The 15,306-nt window shown below is 50.7% G+C and overlaps 1 protein-coding gene across 4 annotated transcripts in view; it reads left to right on the forward strand.

Moving 5' to 3' along the window:
* The first annotated feature begins 5,203 nt into the window (after positions 1-5,203).
* Positions 5,204-15,306, forward strand: part of TRAF1 (TNF receptor associated factor 1) — a 30,797-nt gene continuing 20,694 nt past the window's right edge. For 2 of the 4 annotated variants that reach the window (XM_058694332.1, XM_058694336.1), the window contains exon 1: positions 12,939-13,399. The gene's annotated coding sequence lies outside the window, so the exon portion shown is untranslated. Of the gene's footprint in view, positions 5,585-12,573; positions 12,806-12,938; positions 13,400-15,306 lie in introns of those variants that run through there. The other 2 variants (XM_058694335.1, XM_058694333.1) reach the window with 2 other exon arrangements.

Genomic DNA, 15,306 nt, shown 5'->3' on the forward strand with positions numbered 1-15,306 from the left:
AAGGGGCAGTTAGGAGCTCTTGCCGCTGTTCCCGTGAAAAGGGATAGTAGCTTGAACCGGCATGGTGGAAACGGAGAAGAGAAGTTGATGGATTTGCGATATTTTTGGAGGCAGGGCTAGAAGGGTTTGTGGAAGGAATTGGGATGGGGTGATGAAGGCAGAGAAGTCAGGATTACTCATGGATCCTCGACTTGAGCTACCGTTGGGAAGACGGGAGAAGATCAAAATTTGGGAAATGAGAAGGGAAGACGTTATGGGTTGAACTGTGTCCCCCTCAAAAAGCTATGTTGAGGGGCGCCTGGGTGGCTCATTTGGTTGAGTGTCTGACTTCTGGTCAGGTCATGATCTCATGGTTCGCGAGTTTGAGCCCCACATCGGGCTCTCTGCTGTCAGTGTGGAGCCCGCTTCGGATCCTCTGTCCCCCACCTCTCTGCCCCTCCTCTGCTCGCTCACTCTCTCTCTCAAAAATAAATAAACATTAAAGAAAAAAAGAGAGAGAGAGAGAGAGATGTTGAAATCCTAACCCCCAGCACCGCAGAACGTTACCTTATTTGGAAATCGGGTTATTGCAGATGTAACTAGTCAGGGTAAGATGAGGTCCTGCTGAGTAGGGTAGGCCCTTTCTCCAACATGCCTGGCGTCCTTATAAGAAGAGAGAAATTCAGACACAGAGACAGAGACACACAGAAAGGAGAAGAGCATGTAGAGACCCTGACACTTGAGGAGAGCCAGCCACATGAGGAGGGGGCAGAGATTGGAGTGAGGCATCCATAAGTCAAGGGATGCCATGAACTGCCAGCTCGTCATCAGTGGACAGGAAAAGGCACAGCAAAGGTCCCCCTTCAGAGCCCTCGGGAGGAACCAATCCCGCCGAGATCTTGATTTCAGACTTCTCATCTCCGGAACTGCAGGAGAATACATTTTTGTTGTCTTAAGCCATCCAGTTTGTGATATTTGGCTATGGCCCTAGGAAACCATACAGAAGTGAAGTAGGATTTCTGTTTGTTATGTTTACACGAGAAGCCTTTTAGATGCCCACATGGAGTTACTGAGTAGCCATGGGATATACGCGTCTAAGACTGTGGTCTGTAAAGTAAGGCGCCGACCTTTGGGGAAGTACTTTATACGATAGAGCTACATGACATACAAAGTGATGTCCTAGAAAGGGAGAAACGATTACATAAATGATGGCATACACATTCTATGAAATGGTAGGTCGCCTCTGAAAGAGAATCATTCTAAAGACAGGTAGGAACCTGGAAAATGCTTATGATACTGTTAAGCACACAGAGCCGGTGACTGCCATTACGTAACGACCATCTGCGTGCGGATGAGAAGTGTCGAATTGTCTGATTCAGAGTGTCTACCACAGGCCAAGCATTGTGGCAGCATCAAAGGTTAGACTTGGCGAGGGGCGCCTGGGTGGCTCATTTGGTTAAGCATCGGACTTCAGCTCAGGTCATGATCTTGAAGTCCGTGAGTTCGAGCCCCGCATAGGACTCTGTGCTGACAGCTCGGAGCCTGGAGCCTGCTTCGGATTCTGGGTCTCCCTCTCTCTCTGCCCCTCCCCCGCTCATGCTCTGTCTCTCTCTGTCTCAAAAAATAAATAAACATTAAAAAAATTAAAAAAAAAAAAAGGGGATAGACTTGGTGAAACCTCCAGTAAGCCACCCTCTGTGAGCACACCTATGCTGGAACTCTCACCACTCACCGAGTGTCCTGATGGCTTATCCATGTCCCGTCATCGCTATGTGAGCTCCTTGAGGACAGGGGCTCCTCTCTGTATCCCGAAGCACAAGACCTGGCACAGGGCAGATATAAACTGAAGGCTGTTACATTTACTAGAACAGGAGAATCAGAATTTGATTGTCATACAGGAACGTGCAGCAAAGGAAAATAGATACCGAGTCTGTTGGCTTGTGGACATGAGGCTCCTTAAAATCTTCCTCAAGGTAGGTATCTGAAGCCTGAAGCCCAGCTCAACGTTTAGTGCCCGTTAAGTGACTTTATCTAGGCGGAGCACGGGGACTTAACTGCTTTGGAAGAAGTGATAGAAGCAAACGCTGGCGAGTAGAAAAATGTAACTGAAGAAGACATCCCACTTTACAATAGCAAAGAGAATCAATCCATTGAGTAAGACTCACAGTGTATAATCATAAATCAACTTAATTTCATTTCCCAGCCCCCCGAAGGAGGGTCGCCCTTTCTCTGCCCTTCAATGAGACTTCAAGCATCCTCCAACCTGTCTGCCACTCCCAGGAAATGAAAAGTCCGGTGACCACTTCAATCACCAAACAAACGCTATTCCTAAATGAGATGCTCAGTCCCAGACAAAAGCAAAATCCCAAATTTGATTTAAAATTCTGCGTTTTAGGGGCGCCTGGGTGGCTCAGTCAGTTAAGCGTCCGACTTCGGCTCAGGTCATGATCTCGAGGTCCGTGAGTTCAAGCCCCGGGTCAGGCTCTGTGCTGACAGCTCAGAACCTGGAGCCTGCTTCGGATTCTGTGTCTCCCTCTCTCTCTGCCCCTCCCCCCACCCATGCTCTGTCTCTCTCTCTCCTTCAAACATAAATAAACATTTTAAAAAATGTTTTTTTTAATTCCACCTTTTGTTCCAACAGGGCTTGCTGCAGGCAGGACTGCTATAGCTGGGGACAGGACCTGAGCCGAGGTCGGATGTTTTAACCCACTGAGCCACCCAGGCGCCCCTCTCATCCTTCTGATTTCTATGGTGGCTGTGAGATGCCAGTCCCCCTGTCTCCCCGTCTCAAACTACCATAGACACATATTAAGCTTTCTGAGTAGACTCCAGGGAACATCTGTCTCTCTCCGTCCTTCCTTCTTTCAGTATAATTAACATACAATATTATATTAGTTTCAGGTGCAAAGAAGCCCCGCTTTCTTGACTTGAGAAAGGGGGCCACACAAGAGCTCACTCCAACACAAAATTTGTTCAGCTCTAATCTAAAGGCAGCCCCAAGGGTCTCGGGGCTTTTGCCATTACACCATACCGCTAAGTAGTATGAAGGACACACGCGCGTGTGTGTGTGCACGCGTGTGCGCACACACACACGTGCTCACACAGGGGAATCAAAGATGCCTCCACCACTGTTTCTCAAGAGTTCCGGTCTCTGAGGAGAACTGGCACATGTATCCGTAAGGCCAGCCCGAGGCAGCATAGTCCCTGCTGGACGCAGTAGAGAAGGTTCCATGGAGAAGGCAGCCTCTGAGCTGGGTCCTAAAGAAGGAGGAAGACAAGCAGAAGCTGAAATGAAGTCTTTTCAGAGAGGGGGAACTGTGTGGACACATGCCCAGTGGTAGAATCGAGGAGGAGTGTATAGATTACCACTAAGTAGTTTGTTTAAACGGGACAAGTGAAAGATAAGGCCGAGCCAGACCCGACATGAACAAGACACGGGGTTTGGATCTTTGTCTGCAGGAAGTCAGTCCTGAAGGTTTCCAACGGGGCAGCAAGATGGAGGGCAGGTTGAGAAAGGCAGTGACTAATTCTTGGTGAAATGTGTTCTTCATTTCCTTGAGTCATTAACCAGGGTCCCATTAAGAAGAAAAACAAAACAAAAACCTTCCAGGACTTGCTTTCTTTTCCAGGAAAACCCTTGCCCTTTGGATCTTCTCCTGAGTTCAGTTTATAAAGACACCCAATCCTCTTTTTACTCTTAGTTAAGGGGTCATGGCACAGCTGCTCGTCCCAGGACCCTCCTTCCAGCCCTGGGGCCCTCAGCTTCAAGCCTGACGGAGCTGCCCAGCCCATTGCCCCGGGGCCCCCCAAGCTGCCCTCTGCGAGAGGCCTAGGGGAGGGCCGCCCTTTCTGAGCAGAAGGGCCATAAAAACCTTGTGTCCATGAGCCCAGCCACAAAATCTTCACCCTGGGCCCACTGAAGCCAAATGGGAAAAATCTAGAAGCCTGCAAAGCCAAGAAAACGGCAGGTTCGGATTCAAACCCCAGCTTTGCCCCTACCCTTTCCGATCTCGAGACCTCCCTCAGCCTCTATGCGTTAACCTGTAAAATGGAGACAAAACCACTTACCTCAGCAAGGAGGCTGCTGTGACAATTAAGCGAGAGACCTTGTCCACACAGCTACCACAGAGCCGACACTCAGAGAATGTCACTCCTGCTCCTTCCCCCAACCTCTCTCCGTGTCTTGATTTCCTTGCCAATTAAATATGATGGGGAGTCAAGGAAAAAGTTGAAACTGACCAAGTTCCCAGACCTCTGCCTTCTGCCCCACGCAGAGGCCAGCGAGAGCAGAGAGTTTTTTTTTTTCTGCCATGTTTGAGCTCTGGAAGCTCTTTCTTCTTCTTTTCTTTTTTTTTTAGTTTATTTTCTTTTTAAATATAACTTATTGTCAGGTTGGCTAACATACATCGTATACGGTGTGCTCTTGGTTTTGGGGGTAGATTCCCGTGATTCATCGCTTACATACGAGCACCCAGTGCTCGTCCCACAAGTGCCCTCCTCAGTGCCCATCACCCATTTTCCCCTCCCACAGCCCCCCCCCCATCAACCCTCAGTTTGTTCTCTGCATTTAAGAGTCTCTTAGAGGTTTGCCTCCCTCTCTGAAACTATTTTTCCCCTTCCCTTCCCCGATGGTCTTCTGTTAAGTTTAAAATCACAAAGCCACTTAGTTGTAGCACACATTGGCACACACTTGGAAGGAGCCTACCTTCCCCAACCTCACCCCATTACCACTGCCTGACGCAGTTTCCCCCTCTGTAAAGTGATTGCATCTGAGACAGGTCCTGTCTTTCCCCCTCTGCAACTGCCCACTGGGTTGGGAGGACCGAGCCCGGCAGAGGGCGTGCTGAGCGTAACCTCTTGGCCAAGGCCCTGGGGAGAGGCGTCCAGCCAAGGAAAATTCTAGTGGAAAAAACGAAGAAAGGATTCCAGGATTATGAGTCCCAGACTTTGAAAAACAAAACTGCTGAGTTGTCTCCTGAGTTAGGGAAAAAGAACACCACAGCCGCCTTGAGATTTCCAGGAAACGATTTGTGAAGGTTTTGGGCAAGGCTGGCAGGGGGGCTCATGGAGGCCCAGCTCAGTTGGATGCCCTGGGAAGTGGGGGACGGGGGCAGGGGGGTGTTCCCGTGGGAGGCTGAGTGTCCAGGTGTTCCTGGGCATGGTAGGGTTAGGTGACTGTACGTGGGTTCGTAGGGACTGTCTATGCACACTTGTCTGTTTGCCTGAGGACAACCCCCCCCAACCAAGTATTTATTGAGCACTATCTATGTTCCACTGTGCCCTGTGCTAGGGGATGGGGACGCAGCGACAGATGAGACACAGTCCCTGAGCGCAAGGAGCTGAGTTTAGCAAGGGATGCAAATCAGCAGGCTTTCAGTTGGGAGTACAGGCACCTGGGAGGCGGTTTGGGTGGCCATTCACTAGCTTTGTGGTCTGCAGCCCAGGGTGCAAGCCCAGCCACATGCTAGCTACTTGACTTTGGAGATGACACTCAGTCTCCTTAGCTGGAAAGTTAACAGACTTCGATGACGTCGTAGGAGATAGCGAGTGTATGTAAACGTCTGATGACTTCTCCCCATCACGTGCCTGCAAGGTCTGCACCTGGGTAAGTACACAGTTCGTGCAAAGTCTCAGTGAGCTCTGGGCAGGGCTTGCCTGCCTAGGTCACGTGTGTGCCAGGCTCCATCAGGGGGCGCAAGTAGGAGCCCACAGTTTGTGGGGACGCTCGTCCAGTTTGGATTTGTGTTTCGGCTCACGGAGCGTTCTAAAAATCAGGACATTCTGCATAAAAATCCAGGTTTCCAGTCTTTCTTCAAACCTCGGAAGACCTGGCCATCCTGCAAGCCTGCCACGGTCTCTGCTTCCCATGGATGCGTCCTTCCCAGGAGCACCCTCACTCCTGGCTGGTCTCCAGGTCTGTCCTTGGAGGGATTCCAAGCTGGTTCAGGAGGGCTTGTGTGCAGACATGTTCTCTCTGAAAGGAGAAGCAACACTGAGCAGAGGCTGGTGCCAGGGCCCCAGCCTCCCCGGGCAGCTCCAGCTGCAGGCGTCAGAGGGGCAGAGAGGCCTGCGGACCCTACCCAAGGCTCAGGCTGTGTGGCCGGACACTGGTTACCAACGATAGTACCCGAGGATGGCAGCCAAAAAGAATGGCTTTTCTGGCCTATTCGATTTTTACATTTCCTAAATGCGTCAGTTACAGCTCCCAAATGATTAAGACAACGGCTCTCCCCCAGAAAGTGTTGCTGAATGTATATACTATGGTTCTTTTTAAATGAGCAAACACGGGACACCTGGCTGGCTCAGTCAGTCAGTAGGGCATGCGACCTTTGATCTGGGGGTTGTGAGTTCAAGCCCCACGTTGGGTATAGAGCCCACTTTAATTTTTTTTTAATGTTTATTTTTAAGAGACAGGGAGCTACAGTGTGAGAGGGGAAGGGTCAGAGAGAGGGAGATACAGAATCCGAAGCAGGCTCCAGGCTCCGAGCTGTCAGCACAGAGCCCAACGCGGGGCTTGAACTCACAGACCATGAGATCATGACCCGAGCCGAAGTCAGATGCTTAACCGACTGAGCCACCCAGGCGCCCTGAGCTCACTTTAAAAATAAATAAATAGGGGCGCCTGGGTGGCGCAGTCGGTTAAGCATCTGACTTCAGCCAGGTCACGATCTCGCGGTCCGTGAGTTCGAGCCCCGCGTCGGGCTCTGGGCTGATGGCTCGGAGCCTAGAGCCTGTTTCCAATTCTGTGTCTCCCTCTCTCTCTGCCCCTCCCCTGTTCATGCTCTGTCTCTCTCTGTCCCAAAAATAAATTAAAAACGTTGAAAAAAAAATTTAAAAATAAATAAATAATAGGGGCTTCTGGGTGGCTCGGTCGGTTAAGCATCCGACTCTTGATTTCAGCTCAGGTCATGATCTCAAGGTTCGAGAGTTCAAGCCCCGCGTCGGCCTCTGTGCTGACACTCGGGAGCCTGCTCAGGATTCTCTCCTTTCTTCTCTCTGCCCCTCCCTTGCTTGCTCTCTCTCTCAAAATAAATAAATAAACCTAAAAAAATAAATAATAAAATAAAATGAGCAAAGAGGCTCATGGTTTAAGCTAAAAGTGTATTTGTTAAACCTCACATTGGGAACCTACAGGTGTGAATGGTAGGACGGATATCTTCCTCCTATCCCTGGATCCTCTTAAGATGGCAAATAAGCCCCTCATAACAGATAGTTACCGGGCCCCCACTGTGTGCAACATGCAGGCTGGAACAAGACAGGACGAGGCATTACTGAGACATCTTGGGACAAAAGAGCACCAGAACATAGAGGAAGACCCCTCTGGACCTGTGACTTGCTGTGCAAGCTCCTTCCCCTCCCCGGGCCCCCATTTTCCCTTCTGTAAGATAAGAAGGTCAGAAGAGATGAACAAATACCAACCCCACACTCACAACCCTCCCCAGCCCCGAGCTTGGGCATTGTTTTCTTATTTCGACGGAGTACTAGCTCTAGCCGTGATTCTTAGCCTCTTACTCCCCATCCCACATTCTTGCTGCCAAGTCTTGGCTTGTGCTGGGAATTCATCTGGCTCGAGCTCTGAAAGAAATTCATCAGAGGAGGTTTTTCACATTGTTTTCTCTTATTAAAAAAAAAAAAAAAAAAAAAAAAAAGTCTGGAGTCCAAAAAGACGAGGCATCCGGTGGAAGCTTCCAGCATCCGTTACAGAGGTGGTCCTGGTCCAGGTGGGGAAAGGAGCCCCTAGACAGGTGGGAGAGCGGTACCCCTTCTCCAGCCCCAGGGCGTGAGTGGCTAAAGGGTTTGCCCTGAAGGATTCCTCTGAGGTCATTCTCCCAGTTCACAGATGGGGGAAAATGAGGCCCAAGGGTGGATGGGACTTTCCCCACAGTCCTGAATCCTAAGCAAAAGCTCTCCCCACTGCCTGATTTTTCTCTCTCAGGCTGAGTCCTCAGGACGGAGTGGGATATGCCCCTCCTCAGCCTGAGGTTGACTGCCGTTGAGCTAAAACATCCAGTTTTCTTGTTTTGCACCAGCCGAGAGCCTGGGAAACCCAATCTCTCAAAAGCATGTGTAAAGGCACAGCAATGTGTCTGTAACCCAGGAAAAGGCCTTGGAGGCCCAGGGCGTCCACCTTTAGGAGAGTCTTGATGGCCAGATCCCGTGAAAGAAGGAATTTAACACACATAAAACCAAGCTTTTAGAGCGGGGTACACAGGTGACCAGAGACAGTGAAGAGAGGGAGTAGGTGACTAGTATTAATCCAAAGATGTTTGCCTTCCTCATTATTGGCCTCTTAGGAGCTTGTCCTTATCAAAGGGTCCATCGGTCAAGCTCTTTGCCTAAACCACGTCGCTATCCCCATGAATATCACTGGCATTTGTGTCATAAATTGAAATCCCCATTGCGGTTTCAAAGTGGCCAGTCCCACAAATAATTGGGAACCCCCTAGGGACAGCTGTGAGGCCTGCAATTCAAGGAACTTCAGAGGCACTTTGTTCCTGACCTTACAACCTGAAACTCTGTGGAGAGTGGAAAACTCACCATTTTAAGATGGTGAAAATGGCCAGACTTAAAAACTCCCTTCCACAAACAACCCCAGATTTCTTATCAAATTTTTGCTACCTCTGTGATCACAACACCCTAAAAACGGCCAAGTCTAAGATACTGAAATGTGTTCTGATGATGCATCATTAACGATGCTCACCTTCCCTGAAAATATGCACGGGTTGTTTGTTACACAGTAGTCCCCATGGAACAAATGTTTATCGAACGCCTCCCATGTGCCAGGCACTGTGCTAAGCCGACAACAATAATGAAGAAATCAAATACAATCCTACTTTCATGCATCTAATTTCCTATATTCCCATAACTCCTATACTCTAGTGGGGCCACAAGAAAAAAAAAAAAACTTGTAAATAGGCACATGTTGTAAATTTCCTATTATATTATTCTTACGGAGTAGGAATTATAGTGTATTATAATTTTTTTATTATTATAAAAATTACATGTATTATAATTATTTTTATATTATTATTTAAAATTTTTAAAAATTATATGTATTATAATTATTTTTATATTATTATAAAAATTATATGTATTATAATTATTATAGTGTATTATAATTTTCCTACAGAGTGTTAACGGAGGCTGAGGGAAGAAAACTCGGGGGACATTTTTCATCATCGCACCAAAGCAGGGAGGCTAAAGTTTTCACAGAATCATTTGGTGTATTTCTTTGTTTTGTCGCGGATATCCCTTGTACAGAAGTTATCCTGGAGAAGTACGGAATTTGGGTGGAAGCACCCAGTATAATTTGGTCTCCTCCTCTCCTAGGTGACCGCTAGCCTGTAATCATCTGTTTAATTACATTTCCTGGCACAGGAATCAGCAGTTATCAGAGGGGATTAAGATAATGCTAACGGGAAAGCTGTTCACTAAGTGTTTTTACTAAACACAGGCTGTGAATGTGAGGAACAAGGCAGGTTACTGGCAACGAAAAGAAGGAATATAAGGGAAAAATCGGGAGCCTTCAGTATTTAGAAGTAGAGGGAGGATAGCCCCTCCTGGGCTCCACATTTTAAGGGTCGTTGACAAATAGCAGCATGCCCAGTTGGCTGTCATTAGCTGACTGGATTCACGCAGTTGGTTCATGTACATCCAGATGGTAGCCATGATGGGTAGGAGCCATGTCTGTGTCATTCACAGCGGTAGAGTGGGGCCTTGCTTATGGCCTAACACCATGTAAATGTTCAGTAAATATACGCAGGGTGAGGTCGATGAAAATGTCTGCAGCAACTGTGACACACCTTCTATCCTTCCCCAGAATGGACTCTCTGAGTTCCTTCTCCTCTACCAGCCCGCCCTCAGGAAGATGCCCCCTGACCTTTAAATGGATCACCATGACTCAGCTCCTCTCCTCTCCCCGAAGAAGACATTAAGGTGTCTCTTGTTAAAGAAATGTCCAGAATTAAGGGGCTGGAGGGTGAGCTGCCATATTGGTCTGGAACAAGGAGTCGGGTGGCCCCACTTCACACACCTGTACCCTAGACCTGGATTCTGTAAACTAAAAGTCATGGTGTGCGAAGGATCCCTGAGGGTGTCTGTTCCCCTCTTGTCACTGTTATCATTTTTACCATAACCACAGACCCCAATCCTCCGGATGCTCAGGCTGACACCTGATCCTGCCTTCCCCCAGAAGGCTGATGACCCAGTCCAGGGTAACGTCTCCCTTCCTCTAATGCCCTGGGTCACCAGCAGCTGAACTCCATAGCTCCAAACTCCAAAGTCACAGTTGTCAGAGTTCAGGGTGAACAGCCTGGGACAGCTGAGGCAAGTCAGACCAGGAGAGAATCCCGGTTTCCGCATGTGGGACCTGAGAACATCTCATTAGGTCCATGATTTTCTAAACCACATCCTCAGAGCCCAGAGGTCAGGCTAGGGAGGACAGAAGCCCAGTGCACAGGCTCCAGGCCACCTGCTCTGTTTGACAGAGTCTCTGCTCCTTGCATTTTTATCTATTTGTGTTCCATGAGAGAAAGCATTCAAAGACACAGTCCTACAGCTAATACGAAGTTTGAAAAAACCCAACCCATTCTATGGTCTTTAAGGTTATTTTCCACTATTAAAAAAAAAATCTATGAACTATTTTTTTTTTGGACTATGACTTAAGCATTCATTTATTTATCCCAAACAACTGGTTAGAGGCGAGGAAAAACCAAACGGAACGCAAGTCTGACTTCTAATCCAGCGCTCATTCCAATATATAAATATATCCTCCAGCATATCGCTTAGAGATTTCGGGTGGGGGCAGAGAGAGGGAAGATTACAGTCCCTTTCCTCCCAGTACCAAGTTGTCAGAGCGTGGTCAGCTTTTACCGTTTTTCTATTCTCCATCTTGGAAGGGATTAAAAATCTCTGCTCTAGGAAATAGGGCAGGCCAGGAGGTGGTCGGACACGTAAGGGGCTTGTCACATGTGCTCGAACAGTGCAGCACGGCTCACAAAACTTTAATTACCCAGCGTCCTTCTGATCGTTCAGCACATAGCTCCTTTCAGGAGCCACAAGCTCAAAAGGCTAGGAGCGCAGGAGGGCAACTTCAATATCAAGAGCCTGGTGGCTGAAGGTCTGGGGCAGAAGTGGAGGATGGAAGTCTTTTGGTGCCTCTTAGAACGAACCCAGCAGATACAGATGTGAAAGGAACCGCTGAGGCTCAAACCCTCCCTACTTCCCTGTGTTCTCTTTCTTGTTCCTCAGTCGCGGCCTCATGCTCAGACCACCAGATCTTAGGGCTTAGCCAGACGGACTACATTTCTTTTTAAACTTATTTTTAGAAAAAAAAAAAATTTTTTTTCTCTACCGGGTAGAGATGAGTGGTCTCCAAAAGGTTTCGTTTCCTTTCTGAGTCAGATTCAGCCTCATGGGGCTTGGCTTTCAATTTCTTCAGCCTCGCCATTCCCTGAGCACTCAGAGGTCCTCTGGTGAGTCCCCCTCAATTTCAAGAGCCCCCCAGAATAAGCCAAATGACTACAGATAAGTTTTTGGTACTTTCCAAAATTAAACTATTTCCCTTGGTGAATTTCCACCAAATGAGCTCATTAATTTGAAAACAGGAAGTGACACATGAAGAGAGTGAGGTCAGGCTGCTGGTGCACTTACACTGCTTTGTTTTGGGGGGCGGAGAGGTGGTTGGGAGAGAGGTGGGACCAGAGAATGGCTTTCACAGGTCCCAAATCCTTCCCGGATTGGACTAAGAGTCGGGAATCGGTTTTTTAAATTTAAAAACATTTTTTAATGTTTATTTATTTTTGAGACAGAGACAGAGACAGAGCACGAGTGGGGGAGGAGAGAGAGAGAGAGAGAGAGAGAGAGAGAGAGAGAGAGAAGAGAGAGAGGGAGACACAGAATTCGAAGCAGGGTCCAGGCTCCAAGCTGTCAGGATAGAGCCCGGCTGGGGGCTTGAACTCACAAACGTAGGATTGTGACCCAAGCTGAAGTTGGACGTTTAACCAACGGAACCACCCAAATGCCCTGAATTAATGAGTTTTTAAACCAGAGATGCAAAACTCAATCCTTTCCTCTCAGGATTGAAGGACCCTACAGAGGACACCACTGGTCAAACTTCCCACAGACTGCCACTATTAGAAACCCCTGAGACCCTCTGCTTGAGCAGGTGTGTCCCCTCCAGGGAGGACCTGAAGGCTCGCCCTTCAGCAGCACAGCTCTCTGCCTGAAGCATCAGCTACTCCCTGAGAAGCTAGAAGAAGGTCTGCCCTGGGGAGGAGGCTTAAACACATCTCAGGTTAAAAAACTAAACCCCGGGCGTGGGGGGCGGGGCACCTGGGTGGACACAGGTGCTTAAGCATCAGGCTGATTTCAGCTTGGGTCACCATCCCAGGCTTGGGGAGACCGGTCCGCCTCCAGCTCCAGGCTGAGGGTGGGTGCCTGCTTAGGATTCTCCCTCTCTCTCTCTCTCTCTCTCTCTCTCTCTCTCTGCCCCTCCCCCGCTCATTCTCCCCCCCCAATAAAAAAATAATAAGCAAACAAACATTAAATTTATTTTAAAATAAAAACACAGTTAAGTATCAGACAAAAAAAAGAGAGATCCTGACACATAAAGAGAACTTACTAGATGCCTCTCCCAGTAACTAAAACCGAAGCAAACCAACCAAGTGGGCAGCCTCACTCGTCCCTCAGCTAACAGTCCTGCAGCTATCAGAGGCGGGAAGAAGGAGCCTTCGTCAAACTCATAAAGCCGAAGGCCGTTCGTATCTCTTAAAAATTCCACTAAGTTCCGTAACGATTTTGACTGATGCACCCAAACGCACGGCGGGTAAGTGGCCTGGTGTGCGTGCGTATGTAGGTGAAACCAGACACGGTGCCTTAAAACATCCATTTTGGTCGCGTGCCTTCGGAACCGCTCTGCAGCATCTCTGCGGACCGCTGCGCGCCAACCGGGACCGCTGCGCGCCGCACAGCCCGCAGCCGCGCGAGCCCTGGGCCCGGCTCCTGGCGCGAACCCAGGAGAGCCAAGCTTGGGGGTGTTGCTGCTGCTCGTCCCGTCCCCACGCGGGATTTCAGGCAAGCCGGAGAGGGGGGCGGGCAGGGGGGCGAGTCCCAGGTGCGCATTCGTTTCCTCCGCGAATGCTTTTCTGAGTCCCGCATTTGTGCCAGGGGAGAAGGGCCGTGGCCGCGTGTCGGCGCCCACGCTGCAGACCCCAACCCCGAGCCTCAGTTTCCCCATCGGGGAGGCGCCCGCCCCGCCCCGCCCGGCCCCCGGGGAGGCCGGGGGCGTCGGCGGGGGCCGCGGGGACCTGCCCCGGGCCTTCCCGGCTTCCGCCTCCCGGGCCACGTCCCCGGCGCCCCACCGGAAGCTCCCGCTGGGCCGCGGGGAGGCGACGGCGACGGCGGCGGCGGCGGCGCCGAGGTTGGTTGCACTGCACCCCGCCCCCACCCCAGGCCACCCCGCCCCGGGGCTTCCGGCGGCCCCCGCCCCCGCGCTCCCGGGCCCGGGCCGCCCCGGCTCCCGCTCGCTCGCGCGGGGGACTCCCCAGGCGCAGGCCTCCCGGCGCGGCCCGTGACCTGGACGCCGCGGCTGCGGAGCCCGCCCCCGGACTCCTACCCCAGCCCTTCCTGCGGGCAGCGGGGGCAGCCCCGGGGGTTCGCCCCCTCCTCGAAGAGTGGCGGGCGCCGCTCTGCTCTCGGCACTGGGCACGCACCTGATGTGGCGGTGGCGAGGCGACAGTCACCTGCCCGGGGGCGGGAGGGATGCACGACTGAGGCTGGGGGGCACAGACAGGCAATCCGGCATCGGCCTCATGGAGCAGGGGGCTGTGGGGGACGCTACGGGATCGAAAAGCCGGGCGCCCAACCCCATCCTGGGGCCAGCCCACGGAGACCCAGGGGTCTGGTCAAGGGCGCCGGAAAGGGCAAGCGGACGGCTGGGAGGAGGGGGTGTATGCGGCGCGGAGAGACTCCAACCGTGCAGATCCCGCGGTGGAGCCACGGAGATGGGGCCAGTGGAGTTTCAGAGAAGAAGAGAAAGGGGTCAAGGAGAAGATAAGGAGTGTCCGGAGAAGTGGGGGGTGGGAGGTACACGGAGAGGGTGCGAAAGCCAAAGGAAGGAAGGGAATTTGAAAGGAGAAGCCACCAATGGTGTGAGGTGCTGGCCAGAGGGCAGGTTGGATAGCGGGGACAGGCCCCGGGCATTTGGTGACTCCAACGCTGAGAATCTTGGGGAGATGGTTCCCGGAGATTCGAGTGAGGAATTCTCCATGCAGCCAGTCTTTTCCAGAAGTTCTGATAGAGTGAGGAGAGAGTGTCGACGCAGGGGAGGACTTGGGATAAGGGTGAAGAGCAGTTTAAAGCAGACCGTGTGGTTAAAGCACAGGCTCTGGGGTCAGGGGTCCCCGCACACTATCTGCGAGATCTTGGACAAGTCACTTAACCAGTTTGTGCCTCAGTTTCTGATCTGTAAAATGGGGATGATGATGATGATGATGGACAATGCCTGCCTGTTAAGGATCACGTGAAGATTAGCTGAGACAGTTAAAAGTACTTAACGTGGCCCTAAAATGCCGTACCGATCATTTTCCACTTTTATTATTGGAACAACTTGGGCATATTTTGATGCTCATATGGAAGAGCTGGTAGAAAAGGAGGCATTGGAAGACGGAGAGGAGAGAAAGGGGATTAGGAGAGAGGGACCCAGAACTTGGATGGGAGGTAAGTGCCTGTCTATGCCGAAGGAAGGGAAAGAGAGAATTGGCGGGGATGCAGGGAAGTTTGCAGGTTTGGGGTATGTGGTTAAGGGACTGCCTTTCCCTTTCTCTGAATTAGGCCTCAAGGTCGTTTGCTGAGAGGGCCAGGCCATGGCTGGCCCTGGTGAAGAGGGAGGTCCCAGTTTACACTGCCGTGGTAGGGTACCATGCCCTCTTTGCCAGGAGCCCCAATGTCGTTCCAGCGAAGAGGGGCAGTTGAATTTTTCTGGGGTCAGAGGACAACATCTGACCTGCCTTGCCCACTTACGAGGCTCAAGTAAAGTTGATGGGTGTGAAAACGCTATATAAGCAAAATTTACCATCTTAATTCTGTTCCCTGATCTTGAAGAGCTGGGAGCACAGTGGCCCTGAGTGGAACACCATGCCAAAGCCTTCCAAGCAGTCCCCTTGGGCCATGCACCACGCCAGGTTCCCACCCTTCACTTCATTCCGCCATCACACCAGACGGGGAAGGTGGAAACTATTATCCCCATTTCACAGATGCACAGACTGACCCATTTCACAGATGCACAGACTGACATTCAGAGGAGTTAAAGGCCATGTCCCAGGACCC

Source organism: Neofelis nebulosa, chromosome 12, assembly GCF_028018385.1.
Source record: "Neofelis nebulosa isolate mNeoNeb1 chromosome 12, mNeoNeb1.pri, whole genome shotgun sequence".
In the NCBI taxonomy this organism is placed as follows: domain Eukaryota; kingdom Metazoa; phylum Chordata; class Mammalia; order Carnivora; family Felidae; genus Neofelis; species Neofelis nebulosa.